Source organism: Schistocerca serialis, chromosome 11, assembly GCF_023864345.2.
Source record: "Schistocerca serialis cubense isolate TAMUIC-IGC-003099 chromosome 11, iqSchSeri2.2, whole genome shotgun sequence".
Taxonomy (NCBI): domain Eukaryota; kingdom Metazoa; phylum Arthropoda; class Insecta; order Orthoptera; family Acrididae; genus Schistocerca; species Schistocerca serialis.
This window is the reverse complement of record NC_064648.1, coordinates 50135407-50162048: the sequence shown is the minus strand read 5'-3', so window position 1 is coordinate 50162048 and position 26642 is coordinate 50135407. Positions and strand designations below refer to the sequence as shown.

At 39.2% G+C, this 26642-nt stretch overlaps 1 protein-coding gene across 5 annotated transcripts in view; it reads left to right on the top strand.

The window, feature by feature from the left end:
• LOC126426993 (uncharacterized) overlaps positions 1 to 26642 on the top strand; it is a 229065-nt gene that overhangs the window by 73921 nt on the left and 128502 nt on the right. For 2 of the 5 annotated variants that reach the window (XR_007576475.1, XR_007576476.1), the window contains 2 exons: positions 3354 to 3433; positions 3580 to 4104. The gene's annotated coding sequence lies outside the window, so the exon portion shown is untranslated. Of the gene's footprint in view, positions 1 to 3353; positions 3434 to 3579; positions 4105 to 17045; positions 17160 to 26642 lie in introns of those variants that run through there. The other 3 variants (XR_007576477.1, XM_050089151.1, XR_007576478.1) reach the window with 2 other exon arrangements.

Genomic DNA, 26642 nt, shown 5'->3' with positions numbered 1-26642 from the left:
CAATCTCCGACAAAGTCCTTCCTCGGAAGTAGAACTCTGTCTCTCTCTCTCTCTCTCTCTCTCTCTCTCTCTCTCTCTCTCTCTCTCACACACACACACACACACACACACACACACACACACACACACACACACACGGCTACTGCCTGTGGCTATTAAGGCCCGACTGTGACTGTTTGACATGAGCAACAACTGCTGAAGTGAGTGACAGGTAAAAGGAGGCGGCACAGGTTGAGGAGTGGGAGGGATAGTAGGGTAGGGGTTGGGGAAGAAGTGAACCAACTGTGAGCTACTACCTGAATTCTGGTCTAACTTCTGTATCAATATTTTGTGATCAACACAACTGAACACCTTAGTTGATTAAAAAAAGATGGCTAGTGCTCGAAACCATTTGTTTAATCCATCCAGTACCTCACAGAGAAAAGAGAATATAGCATTTTCAGTTGTTAAACCGCTTCTAAAACTGATCTGGACATTTGATAGCAAATTATGTGAAATAAAATGATCAATTATCCTTACATACACAGCCTTTTCAGTAACTTAAGCAAACACTGTTGGCATAGAAATAGGTCTAAAATTGGTCACATTATCCCTTTCTCCCCTTTTACAAAGTAGCTTTTTCACGCAAACAGATAGCTTGTTAGTGGTCGTGCCCACATAGAATGTGCCACAGATGTTACCGCTTATTTGGTAGATCGTATGGTTGTTTTCACAGGTGGCGCTGTCTTTGATCAAATAGGGAATGCCAGTGATAGGACTGGAGTAGATATGGCTTCTGGGTCTGTTGCAGGGATATAAGCCTTGATGCAAGGGGCTAGGAGCAAGAGAGGAGTAGTGATGGATAAGAGTATTGTCTAGGACTGGTGGACAACAAGATATCATTATGGGAGGGTTGGGGAAGACAGTAGTGAGGATATTTTAGGACAGGTCGGGAAACAGTCAAAACTGAAATGACAAATATCCTCCCCATCCCTCCCACAGTGATATTCCACCACCCACCCAACATATGAAATATACTTGTCCATCCCTAGCCTGCCACAGTTCCCAACTCCTTGGTACATGCCTCATATCTATGCAATAGACTCAGATGCAAGACCTGTCCCATACATCCTTCTGTTACCACCTACTACAATCATATCTCTGGCCTCTCTTACCCCATCCAAGGCAGGACCACCTGTGTAAGCAGCTGTGAGATCTACAAACTTAGTTACAACCACTGTGCCGCATTCTACATGGGCATGACTACTAACAGGCTAACAAGCAGAGAAATCTTCCTACAATATATCCATTGTTCATAAATCCCCCCTCGCCTCCACCTTCCATTCTTCCACCTGCCTACCCCCTTCCCAGCTCCCACTGCAATACTTATCTTGCCAATGCACCTAGAAGTTCTTTCCCTCTTCTGTACCCTCCCTTTCCTCCTCCCCATTTCCACACTCTTCCAGCACAGTCTCTTGATGCTGCTCCTAGCAACCCACTTGGATAGTCTCACAGGCAGCACCAGCACCACCCCACCCGTAACCTGATACTCCGCCCTCTCCCTTCCACAACCTACGTCTTCATACACCGCCCCATCCGAGCAGATTGCTGTTTCATCAGACGCAGATGCAGTCACAGTCGCAGTTGAACTCTAGTGCTCTGAGGCAGTGGTCATGTGTGTGCGAGCTATGCTAGGGTGAATATGTGTGTGTATGTGTGTGTTTTAATGCAGAAGGACTTTGTCTGGAAGCTTTAATATTTTAGCAGGCTTCTCATTTTGCCTCTCTGTGGCTCAACACAGCCTCTATGTGATGAATAGCAATATATTCTTCCCATATTAATGTTATTCATTGTTTGTAAAAAATGTAACTCAATGCTGCCTCTATATGATGAATAGCAATATAGCCTTCCCATGTTATTCATTGTTCATGTAAAATGTAACTAAGTCTGACACATTATCCTGAAGCATTTGGAAGTTACATCTTAGGCCTTAGATGTTATTTTCTTCCATTTTATCAAGCAGTTTCCTGCCTCTTGACCCACTCCCGAATCTTGTAAGATGGCACCAAGACAAAATTTACCCCATTGCTTTTGTGGTTGCAATTGTGGTGTTTTCAGTAAAAAGAGGTACACAGTTTCTGTAGGAGCTGATATTCCACATACCAAATTGTTTGATCACAAATACCAGATTATTTTATCACTACTTTCAAAAACCATCCTATGCTGATTGCCACAAGGAAAATCGCTTTTATTGAGATAGCGCGTTGTTAATGGTTTCCAAAACAGGACAGCTTCTAGGATAGTAATTTTGTTGCTTTATGTGGCTATTCATACATCAATGTGTGTGCCATTGTGATTGATTTAGACTAAGTTTGCTTAAAAGGCAAACAATTTGCTATAAAAGATACTTACTTATTTTGCAATTTAATTGTAGCTATGTTTTTTTGACACATTCCCCACAGTTGTAGCAGAAAGCCTTCATGCTTCATACTATCACCTGCTCAGCAGTTTCGTAACTGGCGGGAACTAGGAAGAACGCCATCTGTTTTTTATGAAGCTCTCAGTCCTATGCAGGTTACAGTCAATATCTGAGGGATGTCATAGTTCAAAAAAGAGTTCTGTAAATAGCATGTTTATGTAGCCACCCTGAGTGTACAAGATAAAAGTAAAGGAGTGTGTTAGTAAATAGACCATTTTTTTGTTTGAATGTTTTAAGAAGAAGAAATAACACTTTTTTTTCAATTTGTTGCATTCCGGTAAGAAAATTCATTTATACAAAATATTGTGTGTTAGTGAAAAAGTGTGTGTGTGTGTGGGGGGGGGGGGGGTTCTAGTGAAAAAGTGTGTGTGTGGGGGGGGGGGGGGGGGGGAGCACTGCACTGAAAACATTGTAAAATAATGCTCCAATTTTGTTTATTCATATGTGTTATCTACAGTGCTATTTCAAAAACATTTTCCCACGCAAGTGGCATAACATTTAGCACCCCCCTCCCCTCCTCACCTTGTATCACCCCTCTTCCTTTCACTCCTTGCCTCGTACATTACTTACCATAGCTTGGTAAGACCTTTAAAAATAAATCTAAATCTAGTGAGCATAGAAACTGATTATTTTTGCTACTTATTATGAGACACCTTGTTTATAAATTTTGCATGACCAGCACCAACAGTGCTGCAAATGGTCACTTGAGTCACTTTGGCCTTAAACCAACTCTGATTATCTCAGTACAATTATTCCATCCATTTAGTGCAGCAAAGAAAAGAGACCTGGTTGTGCAACTAATTGCACGAGTAAGAAATGATCACTGTATAAATAAAACTTAGATCAATGATATACTTTATGCAATAATTAAGACTTATCTTTCCTCTAATTCCAGAAAGTGATGACCTTTGAAAGATGGTGGTGTGTTTTAACAGATGAACTTGATCTCTGCATTCAGAGATCTGTGGAGAACAAGTAAGCATGTTTGAAATTTCTCTTGTTTCTTACATGTTGCTTACAATGACTGCCTTTTGTCACGTTCAAAATGTAGATTACATTGATATTTAACTGATTTCATATTTCTCTCTTTTGTGATTAAGTAGTATATGACTTGTCATCAGGTCCTTTGAAGCTGAAAACTCACCTTAGAACATATAGGCCGCCCGCTGTGGCCGAGCGGTTCTAGGCACTTCAGTCCGGAACCACGCAGCTGCTATGGTCGCAGGTTCGAATCCTGCCTCAGGCGTGGATGTGTGTGATGTCCTTAGGTTAGTTAGGCTTAAGTAGTTCTAAGTCTAGGGGTCTGATGACCTCAGATGTCAAGTCCCATAATGCTTAGAGCCATTTGAACCATTTTTGAACATGCAGTTAGCAATTCATTGTGAAGTAAATTTGCAGATTTGTTCCACAAACTTGAACCATTTAGTTACGTAAAAGGCTTCAGTAAGGTCACAAAATATACCAGCAGGATTATTTTGGTTGTTTTTAGTTCTGCTAGGTTTTCATTCATAAGGGTATATGGTGGCTGCTACATGTGAAACTCAAAAGTATTTAGCAAATTTTGTTTGAGTTAAGGACTGATTATGAATACGGCTCAAGGTTAATTGTATCAACCTTTCACAAGATTTTACTAATCTGCTAGAAACACTGTCATGGAAAAATATTGCTGCTTTTAGCAACTTGATGGAATTTTTAATTCCCTTTGGTCTTGCATATTTGATATTAACGATGTTTGGTGATGTAAAAAGTATTGAATTATCAATTTCACGGCTGAAATGCCACAATTATTAAAATATTTCTGGCTATTATTCTGTGGTTTTTCCTGATTGCTTTGATGACTTGTGGCATATAAGTTCTTGTATTCCATTTGGAACTAATTAAAGAATGGAAACTCCAGGTAGGAATATGAACAATTTAGGAAAAGGTAGATTGCTACTCACTGTAAAGGAGACACGTTAAGTTGCAGACAGGCATAATTAATATGCAAGTTAATGTGTCTTCTTTATGGTAAGTAGCAATTTGTTTTTTTCTGCAGCATTAATTGTTTGTAGAATGCAAAGGTTACAATATTTACACTGTAACCAAAGGAGTAAGCGACCGTTTTCTTCAAAGTGAAAGTGCTTTGTAAACAAACAACTTCTGTTTCTTTGGGTTCTTCTTGGAACACTCAAACAGCTTATAGTTGTTCAGTTTTCAACACTTGTACCAAAGTTATAATAAAGTTTTAAAATGATGACACTGCCACCATCTGCCTGTGTGTTTTTTCATTATTTCCCAAATTTAGGCTTTTGAGCCATTACCAAATGCAACTGGCAAAAATATTAGTACATGTTAGCCATTTCGTGCTGCTTGGTTTATCTTTACAGGTCTCAATGAAATATTTTGTTAGTGATATGTTTGTCAGACATGCTTGACATGTACTGATCTCTTTCCCAGTGGCAATTAATAATGGCACGAAAAAAGAAATAATAAAAAAGAACATGTAGGCAAATGGAGATAGTGCTACTGTTAGTGTTACGTGTCATTTAGAATGGAAAATGCCAATGTACATCTCTTAGGCTCTGCAAGAGATGAAAATATCCATGTGAATAAAGAGAAAAGTTTTAAATTAAGGGAGAATGATTGAGAGCTGTAGACTGCCGCTAGGCTTTCTGTTTGTGCAGAGCTGCCCGTCTGGTGGAAGTGGATTGCTGTAGTGGGTGTATGTTGTTCTGTGCAGCCACAAGTGGAAAGTGTCATGATAAATGTTCATGGAGAAAACATAAGACTTGAATTAAAAACGTAAAAATGTATCTTTGATATCTTCTCCAGTTGTTCTTGTTCTTCTTGCTGTTGATCTTGCTATGGAACAAGTACTTGAGGTGGAGGCAAATATTTAAATTGAGGTCTGCAAGACTGGATGATGTAATATGACCAAGTTGTATTCTTAACAGATGAGAGAATATAAGTTTTAAGTGGAAAGAGGTGTTTGAGGTGCTAGATCAGAATTGACCTCTGTTTCAGTGTATTTCTTAAATTGTCGAAGTAGGGGTCCCCATCAAGGCACAAAGAAGAAGAGAAGCTGGAAGTGAATAGCAGGACCAGCTGTGAATCCTGTAATAAATAATATAGGTGACTGTATATTCAGAGAAGTTTTGTTGTGTGAGCATATATGGAATTCAAGGAGTAAAGAAACTTCTATAGCCCTTGTGTGTGAACCTCCCTGTGTGTCAACATGATACTCACACATCCAGTCTGAGGACAAACTAAGACCCAAACCAAGTTGCATATGTTGACAATATAGGCCAGGAGAAAGGAAATATGGTAGTGGGAGAGTGGAAAATCAAAAAAGAACATCAATTTAAAAAGATTTTCCTTTTATATTCAAGGAGAAGTACAGTTGCCAAGGGCAACTGCCATCAACAATGGAACATCTAGCTGTAGACACGTGGTATAAACAGATAAGAAGAATTGGTAAAGAAATAGGGGAGAACAAATTGCCAAGAATTTGGGAAGTAAAAGAAGGGTGCTGATAAAGGTTAAACAGAAGAGCACAGTTGATCATAGTAACAAAAGTCCATCGCTAAGGATTGTAAATGTGTGACAGAAGAAAAAGGTCTACAATCCTTATACAGTTTGTGTTATGATAAGGAAGATGTTGTGGTGAGTTCCGTGAAGAAGAATGGTGAGAGGATGGCACTCTACTAACATTGTGTCCGCCTCTCGACTCGGCATGCAGCCTACGGCACCACACAGTTTTTGGTTGCCAGCCACGCTACAACAGCAGCCTGTGACAGCTGCTTGATGTGATGTGTCTGCAGCACACCAGCACGCAACTCATCACCAGCACACAGTTCTTATCTTAGGGTGGGCTGTGGTTAATATATTTTAAGGTAAATTTGTTTGTTTTGGTGAATAGAGTAAAGAAATTAAATGTTGATGTTTGCTACATTAAATGAAGTGACTTTGTGCAGGGAGTACTATAATGGAAAAGTGATATTAAATTTGGTAAATAGAAGATACAGTGTGTCTGTAAAGTCATAGTGCAGTTTTAATTGGTCACAGAAATGTAGTGAAATGAGGTAGAAGTGTGATATGAGATGAAAGTGAAAGACGAACTTTCCAAGTGTGGATACATGTTTGGTGCAGTTCTATGTGGCTTCCATTTGTTGCACCACATACATCTAAATGATATATACTAGCTCTTACCACACGTGTATGGGCATCTGGTGTAACAGAGCGAATAGCATCTGCGATTCTGTGATTAATGTTGTTGATACATTCACTGTACACACGTTGCTTCACATAACCCCAAAAGTAAAATTCTAATGATATTAGCTCCAGGATCATGGTGGTCATGAGTTACAACCACCCCTTCTTATTCATTGTGGGGGAAAATTCTGTATCCAAAAATTTGCGAACATTGTTGATGTAGTGTGGAGGAGCGCCATTATGTTCAAACACGATACCTTCTGGAAATTGTGGCACTGCCACTGCATTCAATGCAACATGTCAAGGTACTTGTTGACATCATAGTCTGCTCCACGTAGAAAAATTGGCCTAAAACATACGCATCAGGGCACACCGTGTGTTGACCTTGTGTTCAGCCTAGGAACAAGGATTTTCTGAAGCCCATATTTTGATGAACAGTGATGAATATGACAGACATGGAATGTGCCTCATTGCTTTACACAATTTCCTTCATAAATTGTTCATCATAATCGATCTCATCAAGCATTCTGTAATTAACTTCAATCATTTGGACCTATCAGTCAGTTTGATACTGTGCAACAACCACAATTTGTAACCCTAAAAAGTTGATCTTTTTTTTTCAGACCTTATGAACTGATCTTTTTTTTAGGTCTAATTATCACTGCTAGACACACCAGATTTTTGGTTCTCAATAGTTAGCTAACTTGTACAGCTTCTACGGACTCAGGGCGTAGTGAATGCCTACCAGAACATGGTTCATCAACAAACTGCCAGTCTCCTTTAACTGGGTATCCCACCAATTAATGGTTTTTTATAAGTGGTTGCTCTTTGTTGTACATGTGGTGATATTCAAGTTGAACATCGTTCACGGATTCGGATTAAGCAAGCTACGAAGTACACTAAACTTTTCTTTGTATCATCAACATCTCGACTGACATGGCCTGATCAGCTGCTACTGGTAACCAGTTTGTTGGGTTGCTTCATGACTTACATACACACACTTCATTGAACATCGTACTACAGAAACTCTTTGCTATACTGTCCAGTGTAGTGCAATTTCCTATCTTTCATTTGGCTTCTGTTAGCCACAACAAGCGTTCATAACTGCACCATGACTTTACAGACCCACAGGAAGTGAATGACTAGAAAAATAACCCCTGATGGACAGGGAATGAAGATAGCAGTTTTTCTTGTGAAGTTGTAATAGTAAAACATAATATTATGGCTCAAGGCAATCACCTTAATAGTAAAATGCTTCAAAAACAAGGGAGTACAACTATGCCAGAAAATAGTAATGCAAAATTAGTAGAAGAGCTAAAGAAATAGATTCGGGAAACTTGTGAGATTCTGAAATCATACCTTGAGATGAGGCTAGGTAATCAATTAGATGAAAAACTGTCAGCATTAACAGAGGAGATACACACTGAAATTTTATGGCAGTGTGATTTGGTGAGGTTTGAAATACATGGTCATATTAAAGAATTACACATCATTGGAGAGCATGTATGTGATTTGACTGAGAAGGTTTGCAAATATGTAAAGGATCCAATCTCAAAGGCACAAGGTGACATCAAACTATTAGAACAGTGGTGTGAAAATGGTGAACCAATTTGTTCACGAGATACACTTACCAGTTTGGAGGAAAAAGGTGAAGAATTACTAGAACAGAAATTTTGAGAAAAGGCAAAGAACTTGGATAATATCAAACTTTCTGGGGAATTAGGCTACTCAACACAACATGGAATTCAAATGATTGTGGGATGAGTTAGCAAAAACCACAATAGAAAGAAAATCAGTGCCTGAGAAAATCCTGTGCCACTAGCACATTATTGGAAGTATTTCAATTAGGTAGTATTTTATCCACTTTTGGCTAGAGAACACCACATCTGGTTTCATAAATTACACTTTGGGAGAAATACTTCAACCAGCCACAAGATTTTTTTAAAATTGTGCCAGCACTAATTTCAGGCCTTAGCCCATCATCAGGTGTGTAGCATTGACTTCTTTAGAAGTTTTACATTTGTGTCCTAAAATAGAACATAGTTTTAGTGATTGCTTAATTTATGAAAGGTTGTACATTTGTGTTCTAAAATATTTCAAAGTTTTTATGATTGCATAAATTTACATGTATATATGTTCTATATATTGTGTTTACTTCATGAAGAGCTCTCTGTTACATATTATAAGGCAGAGGTTTGATTTTCTTTTACATTTCATGTTGGTCAATGAACTAAATATAAGATGGTGGATACATTTGTTTACATTAGCATTGTTCAACGTGGATTGTAAAAGAGTGATCAGACCTTCATCTTATAATATGTAAAGTACAATTAATAAAACTATAAACAGCCGACCAGTTGCAATGGATAAAGAATTCTTTACCTAGGTTTCGACAAATATAAATTTGTCTTCTTCAGAAGGTGGCCTAAGGACAATGAACATCATACCTTACATTAGAAAAGTATGAGACTTAAGTCAAGTATAGATTTTAACATAAATTAGAGAGCTCTTGCATTACAGAAATATGAGACCGACAACTGGTACTTACAATTTTACATTAGTAAGGACTAATGTACCATCACCGTTTTTACAAATGTCGACATAGATTCATTTGTCAAAATTGAAATATGGCCCTAGAATTAGGGTTTGTCACGCAAATATAAATTAGTATATGGATCTTGCAGAGCTCCCAACCGACTGAGTGTAATAGGCGAGCGTAGTTGCTCTGCGACCAGGGCAGGTGGCGCTCATGGCGCAAACCATGTGCCAATTGACGTACAAAGGCAACTTGTTAATTATCAGTATTAATAACGTCCTTAGATAAAATAACAATGAAAGGAAGGAAGGCATTTAACACTCCTGTTATAACAGTATGGGAGCATTGGTACAATTAATGTAGTTATACATCAAAAAGGCATGTGGTGCTTACGCCAAGAGAATTACGCACAGTGGCATATACAGCCAAAATATAAAAATTACATTACTATATTAGTGAAGCCCACAAACAGTATATGTGTCAGAACTTTAAAATTGACAATAATGGCTCTTAAGACAGAATTAGGAATCCTGGTACACAATACAGTTAATACACATTTGCAGGGAACCAACATTTTAAAGCCAGACAAAATCACATAAGGGCCGATGTAGTGGCAACCATACATTGTGAGAAAACCACATTACATAAAGGGTAGTGAGCTTAAAGCATTGAAGGTGCATCATAGCTTCCTGAGGAGATAGACCACTAAGGTTACCAGCATTAATGTTATACCATAAACAGTACAGGTTTAAAGCCTTCAAAAAATTGTCTACAAGCAAGGTTCAACTGGTTGTTCAGTATATTACCGTCCTTGAGCTCTAGATGTTTGAAAATTTGTAATTCTTCCCGCAGATCTAATCTATGCCCTTTGACTTCTCTGTGTAGGATAACAGTGTCTTCTAACTGTTTAGGCGTATGACCGGCTATCAAGAGGCGTTCAGCAAAAGTAGAGCTATGTATATTCGCTCCTTTCTCACCTAATAGGTGTTCTTTATATCTTGTTTTCACAGTTCTGCCTGTTTGACCAATATAATATGAAGGACAGTTATTACAGGTTAGTTTGTAAACACCTGAATTGGAAAACCAATCGCTGGCAATCTCTACTGAATGTACAAGATTTCTTTTTAAACTGTTATCCGTAGAGGAGGAGACGTTACAGTTATATTTTTTCCTTAGAAGATGTTTTATCCTATACAGTATATTACCCAAGAAAAGAATGGAAATAAAGTTTTTAGCTTCTTTGTTATCAGTGGGAAGGTCGAACAGTTTTGGAAAGTTTTCTTACTGAACAAGTAATCGATCATATTCTGATTGTACCCATTATTAGCCACAATCACTTTGTTTAAAATACTAAAGTACAATTTATGGAACATATCTAAGTAATCACAATAATCACAATAACTAGGTTATCTTTAAGATGCATATGTAAAACCTTTTGTAAAGTATGCAATCACAGAAACATTGTTATACTTCAGGTCACAAATGTAAAACTTCCATAAAAGTCAATGCTACTCCCACAGTATAATTTACGAAAACAGCTGCGGTGTTCTCTCACCAAGGTGGATAAAATAATTTTGTTACTATGCCACCAGGTAAGGAGAACTGTGCATGATTTGTGAAAAGTGCAAGCTTCAGCTAATGAAAGTAATACTTACTGTAGCATTTAGCAAAAGTGTCTTGCTGAAAGAGTCATTCCAAAATATATCAAAGTGAACGTCAAGAACGTCAGTAAAACTGCGTATCTAGCAAATGTAAAGTGTGAACTGTGAACTGTGTTGGCTACATAGTGAAATGAGAGCTCAGTACAAACAGAAAGAGCTTCTGAACAGACAGATATATGTGCTTCGTTTAGAAAGAAATAACTTGCTGTTTCCTGTGCATTTCATATGCATTGTAGATGAAACTGATGTTTTCGTTAGGACAAAACATCATATCATACCGCAAAGACATAAGAGAAAATTAAAAGCCCTAATTTCAAGCAAGAAGTCATACAAAAACCCATCATCTGATGAAGATTGTTTCTTTGATAGAGTTATCAACTTCAGAACTATTAGTTTCATTAATTTTGAAAAAAATGTGCTAAGCAAGGCCCCAAAACATAACATTACAACTAAAACAAGTAAAAATTAGCATTAAAGAAGTAATTGTTGAAACCAAAATTGCATGTGAGATAGCTAAGGTAAATAATTGCAGTAAAAATGCAGTAGGTAATGAAATAAACAAGTTAATCCAGGAACACACAGACACAAACAAGACGCAATGCAAATTTTCACAAGACTCAACTGATCTCAGAAAAATAAATAAAAAAACTCAGTGAGAACAAAGCTCTGCAATGATAACGTATGAAGACGATTACCTAAACAAACACTAGATTTTTTCAGGAACGTAACATAAAAGAAATTAATACTGAGCAAAACCTAAAATTATTGAAAAATCTGAATGCACAATAGTGTACCCTCCAGCCTCAGGACTTTGATCACAATCATAGATTCACAAAGAACATTGTCCTATATGTCTGATTGTGACCTCAAGAGCCCTTACTACAACAAAAAAAAAAGAAAATAAAAAAAAAAAACTTAATGAGATCACCAAGGCCTCTACATTTGAAGATAATTTTTAGTGAAAACGATAGCCATGAGATTTCAGGAAATGTCAAAGACATTCCCATACCACACATAGCCACATTCACATTCTTTGATATAGTTGACTTGTTTACAAAAGTACCGGCAAAAGAAACAATCTCAGTAATTAAAAATAACATGATTAAACATAAAAAAGATCAGTATACCAGAAATTTATGATCTAGTCAAACTTATAATCTTAGTGCTGTCTCAAAACTAGTTCAGCTTTAATAACAATTTCTATGAACAAGAAAATGGCCTTGCAATAGGCAGGTGCCTAGTTAGTCTGCTAGCCAATATTTGCATAAATCATTTAGAAACATCTTTTTCAATGCCAATATGACAATAAAGAAAAAAGTCGTATATTACAGACACTATGTGGATGACACACTTATCTTATTTGTAAAATGGTAGATGAAATTAATCAGTTTTCAAAAGAGGTTAACAAATCCCACCGAAACCTAAAATTTACTGTTGAGCATGAAACTGATAATGGCATAAATTTCTTGGATAAAAAAAAATATTAAATACAATGGTAAATATAAGTTTAAAGTATATAGAAAACCCACTACATTGGATACCACAACAGCAGCTAATCATGTCACCCTGAGCAACATAAAATGGTGTATTATAGGGTAACACTTAACAGAATGGGGAAAAAAATCCATTTGGACACTGAAGATAAACTACAAGAACTAAAAACGATCAAACTAATCACCCATAATGATGGTTACAGCTCTGACATTATCACTAAACTTCACAACAGAATTAAAAAGAAATACAGGGACAAAAATAGCTCTAAGTCCAAATAAAACAGCAATTTAGCTCAAATATCTCCTGAGAATTCTGTGAAATATATCTGCTTTCCATTCATTGGTAAAGCATCATATCATATTGCGAACTTATTCCATGCAATAAAATATCAAAATTAGTTTTTCCACAAACAATAAAATGAAAGACAAAATTGTTCACAACTTAAATTTAAAAAGTGAAGTACAGCATAGGTCTGGCATTTATAAACTAAATTGTTCTCTGTGCCCCAACTTTAACATTAGCCAAACTGGTAAGAGGTTTAATGTATAATACTGTGAACACATAGATGCTCTTAGGCTCAACAACGTAAATAAGTCAACTTTTGCTAGTCACATGGCCCAATGTGGAAACAGAAAAAAAGCATCAAAGACAACTTAGTGATATTTCCTTTACTGGAACGGAATAGAAAGTAATCCAGTATATCTCTAAAATTTCATACAGCTCCTATAATTTGAAATGATAGCAATAATAATTAATTGGCAGAGAGAAAATTCTTCATTGGCCATTACCAGCATCTTTGAAACCTTAATAATTAAATGTATTACTGTATGGAATTATCTGTACCATTAAAAGTACCTTTGCAGTAGCTCTAAAAGTGTACCATATCTGTTCACATATCTCAGTATTTTGCACACTATATCAGCTGCCGATGTAAACAAATGTGTTTGCCATCATGTATTTAGCTCACTTCATTGGTCAACATTGACTGTAAAAGAAAATCAAACCACTGTCTTATAGTATGTAAAGGAGGGCTTTTTGTGAAGTAAGTGCTATGTATAGAGCATATATGAGCATAAAACTGTTTAATCATAAAAACTTTGATATATTTTAGGAAACAAATGTAAAGCCTTTTGTAAACAGTGCAACACAAATACCTTGTTATAATTTAGGACACAAATGTAAAACTTGCAAAGAAGTCAGTGCTGCCATCTGATGATAGGCTTAGCTCTGTAACTAGTAATGGTTTAATAAAATCATTTAAAAATATTTGAGGCTGGCTGCAGTATTTCCTACAGTGTAATTAGGAAGTAACTTGAATATGTAGAAACATTTTGCGAAATTTAAACCTGGTGGCAGTGTAAACTCGTGTTGAGAAAAAAAAAACAGAACACCTTGAATGACTAGAGATAGGACATTCATATTCACAGGACATGTATATTAGTATGTTCTGCAGACATGGTTAGCATTTGTATCATGTCAGCCTGCAGGTTGAAGGCCAACATCAATATCATGGCACACCACCACCTGCCGATAAAATGTGCATGCGGCTTAAACATGCTAGATCTCAGTGGTGTATGTAATGATGTCGCTAGGTACAGGAATAGCATCAGATAGTGTTTTCGGATGAATCCAAGTTCTGTTTGTTTGAAAATGATGGCCACATTTTGGTTCACTGCAGACAGGGAGCAGCATCACAGTGACTACATTTGCAAAAGACACACAGCACCAAATTTAGGCAAGCATCAAATGATGGAAAAGCACAATGTGGGGTGCTATTGGGTACAACTACAAATCACATTTGCTCCTAGTCCACGGCACTGTGACCAGTGTGACCCATGCAAATGGCTTCCTGTCACTCATAGCTTTGCCCTTTCTAAATAACACCCCAGATTCCATTTTTCAGCAAGATCTTGCTGCACGAACTTGTACCTTCTTGGTGTCAGCCTTTTGCCGTGGCCCACAAGATCTCGAGACTTTGCCACCAATCGAAAGTGTGTGGGATGTGGTGAAATGACGGGTGCAGTGCTGTGACCCAATGTCGACCACCACAGATGAACTTTGGAACCGTGTCAATGGAGCATGGATGGCTATACAATAAGACTCCATTCACAGTGTATATGCATCGATGCCATCATGCGTGGAACGCATTATCAGTGCCCATGGCAGACCCTGTGCCTGCTAGGGAACAGGAGACATGCTGAAACGAGCTGACTGAAATGCTAACCATTTCTGCAGAACATACTAATGTACATGCCTGTGAATATCAATGTCCTCTCTCTAGTCGTTCAAGCTGTTCTGCTTTTTTCTGACACGAGTGTACATTCTACTTATTTCTTGATAGTGTTTTCTAAGACCTTACAACAAAAGTAGGAGGATTGTAAGAACATTGATTCTGCATTGACTTACTTGGTAGGGGATGCAACAGAGTGAGGAAACGGGCACTCAGAAGAGTTTACATCTCAGATTTTTTTTTTTTTTTTCAGGAAATGTTGAAACGAAAATATACAGAAAAAACTAACATTAGAATTTTAAACATGGCTGCAGCAGCAACTGTTAAAATTCTTCACAATAAAGGATGGCAGCCAAAAACAGTTGCAGGATAGAATTTTTTTATTAAAATTCTTGACCAAGGTTTCGGTACATATAAATATACCTTCATGAGAAGTAAAACTTCTAAAATTACATCATGCACTGGAGAATAATAAAACAATTATGCCAAAAGGCGTCGTCAGTAATTAAAATATCATCTCCATTTGTACAACATGTGTAATGGGCACAGGATCAAAGCGAACAGTTTAACAATGTTACTTCGCCTATGAACTGTTGAGACACTCGTGTCGTGTCTCAACAGTTCATAGGCGAAGTAACATTGTTAAACTGTTCACTTTGATCCTGTGCCCATTACACATGTTGTACAAATGGAGATGATATTTTAATTACTGACGACGCCTTTTGGCATAATTGTTTTATTATTCTCCAGTGCATGATGTAATTTTAGAAGTTTTACTTCTCATGAAGGTATATTTATATGTACCGAAACATTGGTCAAGAATTTTAATAAAAAAATTCTATCCTGCAACTGTTTTTGGCTGCCATCCTTTATTGTGATGTAACATTAGAATTACTGGACCTAAAATATTATAACAGTTCATGTGGCAATTTTAAAAAGTATGCAGTGTGTCACCTTATCCGATCGAAGTCTGTAGACTACCCACTCGAGAATGTAGTGAAGATACTACTTACATGTTTGATTTACTATGTACCTAAAGAAATTTTGTTTACAGGTGGTTAATGGTAAATGAATTACTCTCTTTTATAGGAGGTTTAGATACCATGAACAATGAAAAAAGAAACCAAAATCCAGACGAGACAAATCACGGCAATAGTAGACCTAAATCAGAATTTCAGGTAAAGAAAAAGGCAAACTTTTGTCAGGTTACAAATTATCTTGGGGTAAACATTAACAACTGAATAACAGGCTGAGAAATGCAAATACAAAAACACTTAGTAAAACTAAAAGGGATGATGATAAAACAATATTTCAATGATATACACAGTCACGAGCTGCATTATTTGAGGAAGATTGGCAGTGTCCTGGTCAAAAAGCCAAAAACCAGGATGTACGAGGATTGGAACTTTAATAACGGCAACTATTTATTTACAGCTTATACAAAATAGATATGTGTTTCAAAGTTTTACTGACCTTCAAAGTAGTCACCAGCATTGTGTATAACCCGTTGCCAGTGATGTGGAAGTTGTAGAATACTCTTAGCAGTGCCAGTTGTGATGACAGTTTGAGCAGAGTGGTCTGCTGCCCAACGAATTTCTGGCAGTTCTGAAGCGAATTCTGTGAAGTGTTTCTTTCAGTTTAGAAATCGAGTTGAACTCACGAGGGCTTAAGTCAGAGGAGTGCAGTAGGTGGTATAGTCCTTACCAGCCCCAATAGTCAAACAAATCAGTAACAGCTTGCACTGTACATGCTTGAGCATTGTCCTACAAAATGATGGTCAGGTCCTGCAGAAAGTGTCATCACTTCTATCTCTAAGCTGGTTGTAGGTTGTGTTCAAAAAATGAACAGCATAGAGACAGAAGTGATGACACTTTCTGCAGGACGAGACCATCATTTTGTAGGACAATGCTCAAGCACTTTCATTGTAACCTGTTACTGATTTGTTTGACTGATGGGTCTGCTAAGGGCTATACCATCTCTGACCTAAGCCCTCGTGAATTCAATTCGATTTCTAAACTGAAGGAAACACTTCACGATATTCGCTTCAGAACTGCTACAAATTTGTCGGGCAATAGACCATGGTGCTCAAACTGTCATCACAACTGGCACTGCTAAGAGTATGCTACAACTTCCACATCGCTGGCAGTGGGTTATACACAATGCTGGTGACTACTTTGAAGGTCAGTAAAACTTTGAAACACATATCTGTTTTGTACGGGCTGTAAATAAATAGTTGCCACTATTAAAGTTCCAACCCACATATCTATGTAAGATCAGGCACGTACATAGAAAAATTAGTTGTGTTTACCAAAACTTACTAGTAAAGAAATGGTTACTGGAGGAGGAACAGAAAGATCATGGCGAAATTAATAAACCCTTGTTGAAGGATTATTCATTAATAATTTGAGCTATTGAAACATAGAATAGTATATCCTATACTTGCAGTAACTGGAGTATATGTTATTGGTGTTACAGGGGCTAAAGCCAAACAAATCAAACAAGAAGTAGGACTGCCTCTAAGAATACTGGTAAACAAGTTTCCATTTATGCAAACATGTTTAGTAGTACCTAATGTTATTAACATGCAAATGTTGTTTGGGATCAACTGGGTAGTTACATATAATGTAAGCTTAGAATCTGCAACTAAGAAATTGACATGTAGCTATAACAACATGGTTTATGAAATACCGTTTAAAAATAGGAACATAGTAGACATGGGAGATAATGCAATATGCTTCATTTCTACAAGAAAAACAGTAAGTTTGGAGGATCCAATCAGTCCTGAAGGTGTGATAAAGGCACAGATTAAGATTAAAGCTTGTGAGTGATGTATTGAACCAGTCACAATAGGAAGATCTGTACAATATATTATTAAAATATGAGAAGATATTTTGAGATAAACCAGGCGTACTTGGAGATTACATTTGTAGTTTCAAGATAAAGGATGAAACACCTTCTTCTTCAACTGTGTCCAATACCTTTAAGCATACATCCCACTGTACAAGAGGAGATTGACAAAAGGATTAATGATGGTATTATAGAACCACTACTTTTGGTTCACAAGGCCACTGGTGGAGTACGTTTGTGGCTCTGTGCTTGCATTTTAAATATGCATATATAAACCAAGAGAGAGAGACCTATTAGTATAAATGAAATCTTAGCTAAGTTTGAGCAAGCCAAAGACTTTAGCTCAATGAATCTGACTGCTGGATTGTGGCAGGTGAAATTGGATGTGGAATCTAAGAAATTGCATCTTTTTTATGTAGAGGTAAGTCATTTCAGTTTAAAGTACTGCCATTTGGATTGAACATCTCAGTATTTAAGCTTTAGCTGCTGACTTGGGAAAGGAGTAACTACATCACTTAATCATTTATGTAAATGATGTACTTTTAGTATCCGAAATGTGAGAAGATATTGTGATTTATTAACAAAAACTTTGGAAATATTTTTTGTGAAAGGTATTACATTCAAGCTTTCAGAATCGTACTTTGATAGGGAAGAGGTAAAATTTTTAGGACATGAGCAATTAAAGATTGCTCAGAATGTAAGAACGCAAAGCAACTGAAGTCCTTTTTTGGGTTAGCAGGGTTCTACTTTTATTTTTTTATTTTCTATTTGTTGTATTTTTTTGCATGGAGACACCAACTGGTGTCTTTTGCAAACGTCATAGCATTTTTTTTTTACAAGTTTAGTACAGTCATATATACATATGTGATTTCATATACATGATACAAATGGACCATTGTAATTGTACCTAATAAGGCACAATATTGGGTGTTAAATTGTACCTATTACAAATATTCAGATTTTACACAACTATATAATATTCAATTAAAGAATATAAACACTTGTCAATCAAGAAATATTTCAGTTTCACTTTGAATAAGTTCCCTTTGTGGCACCTTATAGAGGTCGGTAAACTGTTGTACCATATTTGACCACTAATGCATGGACTATGGTCTGTTGTTTTTAATTTTGTTCTTTGTCTATAGTAGCAGTCTTTATTTCTTCTATTATAGGCATGCATATCAGAGCACTTTGTTGCTTTGTTTTGATGTGTCACAAAAAATATAATTAATTTGTAAAGATATAGTGAGTAGACTGTGAGGTATTTATGATGAACAAAGATTTCCCTGCATGAATCTCTATACCCTAATCCATGGATAATTCTGATTGCTCTTTTCTGTTGGGTTAATATTCTGTTGATATGTATGTCGGCAGCACAACCCCATATCTGTATGCCATAATTAATCTGTGCAAAAATGGTTCCATAATAAATTGTTTTTAATGTCTGATGTGGGACTACTTTTGATAACTGGCTGATTAGATGTAATGAACTGCTGATTTTATTGCATAAAAATTTGATATGGTTTACCCATCTTAGATTTTCATCTAGGTGAATACCTAGAAATCTGCAGCCTTCTGTGTCCACTACTTCAATTCCACCTATGTTACTGATAGAGGTTTGATGTGAGTTTATAAGTTTAAATGGCAATAACTGAGATTTACTGATATTAACTTTCAAACCTTAATCTTGGAAATAAGTAGTTATTTGACATAGTCCCTCAGTTGCTACCAACGTTAACTCATCATTTTGTTTACCAAGAAATAACAGTGAGGTATCGTCTCCATAGGTTACCAATTGGGAGTTGCTCTATATCATTTATGTACACTAGGAAAAGGAAAGGGCCCAAAATTGAGCCCTGGGGTACACCTTGTGTGACTGTCTCATATTTGAACTGGAAATTAATGATCCGATTATTGATTTTGTAAGCCAGCTTTGTACACTGTTGTTGTTGTTGTTGTCTTCAGTCCTGAGACTGGTTTGATGCAGCTCTCCATGCTACTCTATCCTGTGCAAGCTTCTTCATCTCCCAGTACTTACTGCAACCTGCATCCTTCTGAATCTGCTTAGTGTAGTCATCTCTTGGTCTCCCTCTACGATTTTTACCCTCCACACTGCCCTACAATGCTAAATTTGTGATCCCTTGATGCCTCAGAACATGTCCTACCAACCGGTCCCTTCTTCTTGTCAAGTTGTGCCACAAACTCCTCTTCTCCCCAATTCTATTCAATACCTCCTCATTAGTTATGTGATCTACCCATCTAATCTTCAGCATTCTTCTGTAGCACCACATTTCAAAAACTTCTATTCTCTTCTTGTCCAAACTATTTATTGTCCATGTTTCACCTCCATACATGGCTACACTCCATGCAAATACTTTCAGAAATGACTTCCTGACACTTAAATCTATACTCGATGTTAACAAATTTCTCTTCTTCAGAAACGCTTTCCTTGCCATTGCCAGTCTACATTTTATATCCTCTCTACTTAAACCATCATCAGTTATTTTGCTCCCCAAATAGCAAAACTCCTTTATATCTTTAAGTGTCTCATTTCCCAATCTAATTCCCTCAGCATCACCCGACTTAATTCAACTACATTCCATTATCGTCATTTTGCTTTTGTTGATGTTCATCTTATATCCTCCTTTCAAGACACTGTCCATTCTGTTCAACAGCTCCTCCAACACCTTTGCTGTCTCTGACAGAATTACAGTGTCATCGGCAAACCTCAACGTTTTTATTGCTTCATCATTGACTTTAATACCTACTCCGAATTTTGCTGCTTGCGGTTGAATAAATATGTAGCCAGCAATTGCATGGATGCAGCATTTAAATTGTATGACTCAAGTTTACTTAAAAGTAACTCATGGTTTACCGAGTCAAAGGCTTTAGTAAGGTCTAGAAATATGCCAGCTGTTTGCATTCCTTGATCAAGGGCACCATACCTTTTGTGAAGAAATTTCGTAATTGCTGTGATAGTACTATAATCTTTTCAGAATCCATGTTGTCTCTGTTAGGAACTTATTTTTCAAGAAATAGTCACTAAGTTGTGTCAGCAGCACAACTTCAAATACTTTGCTGAGGACAGGTATTAATGAAATGGGCCTGAAATTTGAAACCTCTTCCTTTGATCCTTTTTTATGCACTGGTTTAACTGTGCTCCATTTCAATACATTTGGAAATGTATGTTCTCTAATACTGTAGTTCACCAGGTGGATGATTATTTTAACTAATTCCTTATTACATTTTTTAATCACGATGCTACTCAAACCATCCCATCCAGATGAGAACTTATTCTTTAGGTTATTTATTATCCTGCCTATTTCTTTTTCACTGACTTGTTTGAATTCAAAAGGTGGCTCTTCAAAGGGGCAGAGCTTTTCGTCACTACTCACAATTGTGTTATTAAGTGGACTAACAGCTGCAGATATAAAGTATTTATTGAAAACATTGCAGACTTCATTAGGATCTTTAATTGTGTTTCCTTCATGTCTTATATTTACAATTTCAGTTTCTGGCTTCGGTGTGGCTTTGTGAAATTGATTTACAATTCTCCATGAGGTCTTGGCTATATTGTCTGATTGAGCTATTTCACTGCTGTATATCTGTTTTCTTAGATTTGAAAGCTCTTTCTTAAAGATTTTCTTGGCTTCGTTGTACTTGGCCTTAAAAACCTGCTGGTTTGTTGACTTGTGTAACACATCCAGGTCCTGGATGTTTTGCCTGAGTTTTATCATATTTGCTGGAAGTATCAGTCTGTTGGTTTTTGCACTTTGGTTATGGGTGAACACACTTTGCATTTTCGTAACAGGGCAGCATCTGTCAAAGTGTCTTAGCATAGTATCATAGAATTTGGCCCATTTGTTTTCAGATCCTTCAGTCTGGTAAACCAGATGCCTGTCCTCTATAGCTAATTTATTTCTTAGGGCAAGGATGTTACCCTCTTTTAGGATTCTTTTATTTTCGATAACTTTTGTCATTTTTGGGATACTTGTGTTTACATACTCTACAAGCTGGCATTTGTGGTCAGAGTAGTGAAAATCCATATTCCAGCACCTAACACTGTCTTTAATATGTTTACATAGTACAACGTAATCAATTCTGCTAGATGTGGACTTTGTTACCCTGGTATCACTATTTACTACATTTATGAGATTATATGGGTTAAGAGTATCTATTAACCTCATATTACACAAACTGGAAGATTGTGCCTCAATATTCAGATCACCAAGTATAGTTAGGTCACTGGGACCACAACATCCCACTACTCTACTAAATATGTCTAAGAAGCTAACTACATTAGCCTTTGGTGGATGATAAATCCCAATAACTTCATGTTTTCTCATAATCTCTCTACACTCTTTAGTGTGGACTTCAATGCCTGTCACTTCAATCAAGCCTTCTTTGTTGTACTGGTCTAGATAGTTTATTTTCTTGTACTCGAGATTCTCACTAATGTAAACTGCCACACCACCATCCTTATGTTGCTGTCTACAATAACTATTTGCTAAGGAGTAGCCCTCTAGTTTACAGTAAATAATTTCATCAGATTTTAATCCATGCTCAGTTAGCACTACTATATGAGGTGACTGTTCATTTACAAAAACCTGTAATATATTAAGCTTATTTCTAAGGTACTGTATGTTTAGGTGCATGAGCCTTAGTGGTATTTTTAACTGGTCGTGTTCGTGATTGATCTAAGAATGATCCATGCCTATTGAAACTTGAAAAATAAAAATTAAAATGGATTTGGGGAGAGGCAGAATCAGATGTTTTTAACAACATTAAGTTAGCGTTGGTGAGAGTACCCATTATTTTAAAACATCTATGTATGGATAAACCATTTAAACCAAGTTCTGAAACTTTCGAGCATGGGATGGCTTGTAAACTATTTCAGGGCAAATAGGACCCTAGTATAGGAGAGCATATCACATTAGTGCGTGCCAGTAGAGCTTTAAGCAAACACAAATTAAACTATACAGACACAGGAAAAGAATCATTACCTACAGAATGGAGTGTACAGAAGTTTCAGGCTTCGATCTAGGGTTTTAAAGTATTTATTCACACAGATAATCAGGCACTAGCATACCTGATGGAAAATAATTGTTACACAGTAGATAGATTCATTGAGTAGTATTCTAGCAGGAGTATCATATTCATATTAATTACATGTAAGGTCCTCAAAAAATGTGGTTCCTGATGCACTATCATGTCTTCTGTGAGGAATGAATGATATGGTATGTACAGAAGGTCCTAGAGTTACTTTTAGTGTAAATTTCTTAGCACTAAGCTACACCAATAACAAATTATGGAACCTTGCCCACGTCCTAGACAAGACCTAATAGATAAGCTGTAGTAACACTGTTCACGTTTTACGTCGCACTTCACTTAGCGTAGACCGGGACTGTGTCCTAGGCATGCCCGATCTTAAATGACTGGGCACGGCCCGTACTGCCTCAATTGTTGTTGTTGTTCCACCGGCAGAGGTCGCATCCGAATTCTCGCGTGCCCTCTGGTGGACGGGACTCTACTTGCGGCAACTACCGTCGGTGACGCGCCGTGCCGATGTGCGCCTCCCACGATCTTTCTGGTGGCTACTGCACTCCTCCTCCTTCGGGGGGTGAAGCCACTGTGAACCACTGCATCGGAAGGTGGAGCATCGGGCAGGAGTGATGACCTCCACATCCATTGGAAGGCTGGAGTCGAGGGGATCTGCCAGCCCTCGAGCCGGAACCTTCGAATACGGCTGGAAGTGACTCACACGAAGAGGCCCTTGTCGTCCCACCACCGGAGCCCGGGACAGAACGGGCGACAAGCTGTCGAACTCCGGATCCTGATCCACCTTGGGAGGGGGCAAGACCCAGTGGCGGGGATGATGGGGAAGGGACAACCACAGGAGAACCAGCCTCCTGAGAAACCGGGCCTGCGAGGGGGGCTGGCTCTCACTGGGGTATCTCTAACAATGGCGATGCTGGTGCTGGAGCTACTGGAGGCTGCCAAGGCTGAGGACCATCGCAGTGCGGCGGAGTCACAGCAGGGAGAGGCGGTAACGCCCCCTGAGAAACCAACACGGGTGCCGGCAATGGGGAAGCTGGTGTCCGAGAGGTTGGAGGGTGGGTGCCCAAATGTGGACGTAGCTGATTTTAGTGACGACGTACCACCCAGTGCCCCGCCTGCAAGGTATAGAGCCGGCGGCCATTTCGGCACAGGACCACCGCTGTTATCCAATGTGGATTGCGACCAAACCCACATGCCCAGACCGACATACCCAGTGGAAAGCCAGGTACTCCGTTTTGCAAAGACTGGCGAGGACCAGGCCGGAGGAGGTGCAGCAGAGTCCTGGGTGGGTGCCCGTGGAGGAGCTCTGTGGGGCTGCATTCTCCCATTGGTGTGATCCGGTATGCCGTCAGGAGAAACGTCAATGCCTCCTCCGTAGGAAATTTGTGCACATACTTTTTCATCTGCATCTTAAATGTGCGCACCATGCGCTCAGTTTCTCCATTCGATTGTGGATGAAAGGTCTGTGAAATAAACTGCGGTCCATTGTCCGAGACCAGGGTGACTGGCAGACCTTCCACAGAAAAGGCTTTTGCTAGTGTCTGGATTGCAACTTCTGAAACGGTTGAGGAGCAGCGAACCACATATGGAAATCGGGAATAAGCATCAATGACAATGAGCCAAAAGCCATTGAGAAACGGGCCCACAAAATCGATGTGAACACGTTCCCATGCTTGGGTTGCCGGCGGCCATGAAGAGAACGCTGCCCTGGGAGGTGCCTGTTGGCTCGCACACTGGGAACAGGCAGCCACCAAGTACTCAATTTCTCTGTCAATACTGGGCCAGTACACATGTCTGCGAGCCAAGGTTTTAGTACGGGAAACACCCCAGTGCCCCTCATGTAATAACGTGAGGACCTCCCTCCGCAAACTTGCAGGAACAACCACGTGAGGAGCTGTATCATCGGTAGCCAGAAGGAGAACTCTGTCCAAGGCTGAGAGTCGGTCTCGTAGAATAAAATAATTACGAAGAGGGTCCGAGGCCTGGCCTGGAGGGCGGGATGACCACCCCTGCTGAATGAGGCGAACTACTTGCTGGAGAACTGGGTCAGCTGCCGTTTCCCTGGCGACTCGAGAACTAGTGGTCGGGAAGCCATCAACTGCTTGGCAGGACGCCCCATCCAAATGAAAACACATAATCTCCTCTTGATCGAACTTAGGATCCGGGCCCACGGGAAGACAGGAAAGAGCGTCGGCATTGGCATGCTGTTTGGTAGGGCGAAAATGAATGTCGTAATGGTACTTAGAGAGGAACTAGGCCCAGTGCTGTAGTCTGTGGGCCTCCCTATCCGGAATCTGAGAGGCGGGGCCAAATAACAATATTAACAGCTTATGGTCAGTGATTAACTGAAACTTCGTGCCATACAAGATAAGGTGAAACTTGGTAACAGCGTATACAATGGCCAAAGCCTCTTTTTCCACCTGGGAGTAATGGGCCTGCGCGGGAGTAAAAGTTTTAGACGCAAACGCAAGTGGTTGCTCAGAACCATCTGCGTTGCGATGGGTCAGGACCACCCCCACCCCTTACTGTGAAGCATCTGTAGCCAGGACCAACAGCTTATGGGGGTCAAAAGTAGCCAAACAAGGCGTTGACGTGAGGAGGCCCTTCAACAAGGTGAACGCTCGCTCGCATGCAGGCGACCAATCAAAAGGAACACCCTTGCACAGAAGGCAGTACAGGGGGCGGGCTATGATGGAAGCCCTGGGAATGAACCAGTGGTAACAGGCTATCTTGCCTAAAAAAGCTTGTGACTCTTTCAGCGAAGCGGGCTGAGGAAGGTCGACGATAGCTTGGACCAAACTTCCTAGTGGCTGTACGCCATGCCGAGAGATGGTGTAGCCCACATAGTCAATGGACGGTTGGAAGAAGTTTGACTTACGCAGGTTGCAATGGAAGCCCACAGACCTGAATTTGAGAAAGAGGGTGCGAAGGTTATGCAAGTGTTCCTTAGTGCTGCGGCCTGTGACAATTATGTCATCCAGGTAATTAATACAATGAGGGATTGTCGACGTGATGTGCTCAAGATAACGCTGGAATATCTCTGGGGCACTGGATATTCTGAAGGCCAACTGCTGGTATTGGTAAAGGCCAAACGGGGTGTTGACGACCGCCAGTCGTTTGAAGTCCTCATCAAGTGGTATCTGATGACAAGCCTTCGAAAGATCGATTTTCGAAAAATATTGGCCTCCTGCCATGGCGGAGAACAATTCATCAGCACGAGGCAAAGGATAGGTGTCCACCACCAATTGGGAATTAATGGTGGCCTTGAAATCGCCACAAAGACATTATTTTCCCGAGGGCTTCCTGACAATAACGAGGGGCGAATCCCACTCACTAGAAGAAATTGGAATAACGACCCTTAGTGCTGTCAGCCGGTCTAGCTCCTCCTTTACGTGAGGGTGGAGAGCCAAGGGGATCTCCTGTGCGTGTTGAAAACGCGGGTGAGCCGACGCCTTCAACGTTAAGTGAGCTTCAAAATCTGAAACACGCCCCAGGCCCTCCTCAAAGATATCTGGAAAGTCTGAGATCAAAGATTCCAATGATTGATAGGGAACGTCTTCGGAGACCAACTGTATGGTGTCAGCGATAGAAAAACCGAAAGCTTGAAAGGCATCCAGGCCAAAAAGGTTAGCGAAGCTCGCATCACTGACAACAATAAAAGTAATAGGCCGAGTGACTGATTTGTAAGTCACGTCGGTAGTGAATTGACCCAGCAGGGGAATGAACTGTTTACCATAACCGCATAGACGCCGGTAAACTGGCGCCAACGGGGGCGATCCAAGGTCGGAATAAGTTTGTGCATTCAAACTGCCGTGCCCGTATCTACTTGCAGTTGTAACCGGCGTGACTGAACTGACACCTCGATAAAGAGTTTGCGTGCCGATGCGTCGGGAGCCCTGGCCCGATGAAACTTCCTGAATGTCAACGTCCATGTCCTCTGTACCTGCTTCCTTCGATTCTTTCGAGGCTGAGCGGCAAACTTTAGCAATGGGACCTTTTTTATTGCATTTGCGACAAACGGCCCAACGCTGGGGGCACTCTGGCCGATCATGATATATATATCACGACGCACAGGACGGCAACAGGGGCCGGCGGCCGGAATTCTGTTTACGCGCCGTGTGGGAGCGGCCGTAATGGCCGGATTGTACCACTCGCACGTCGTCCACC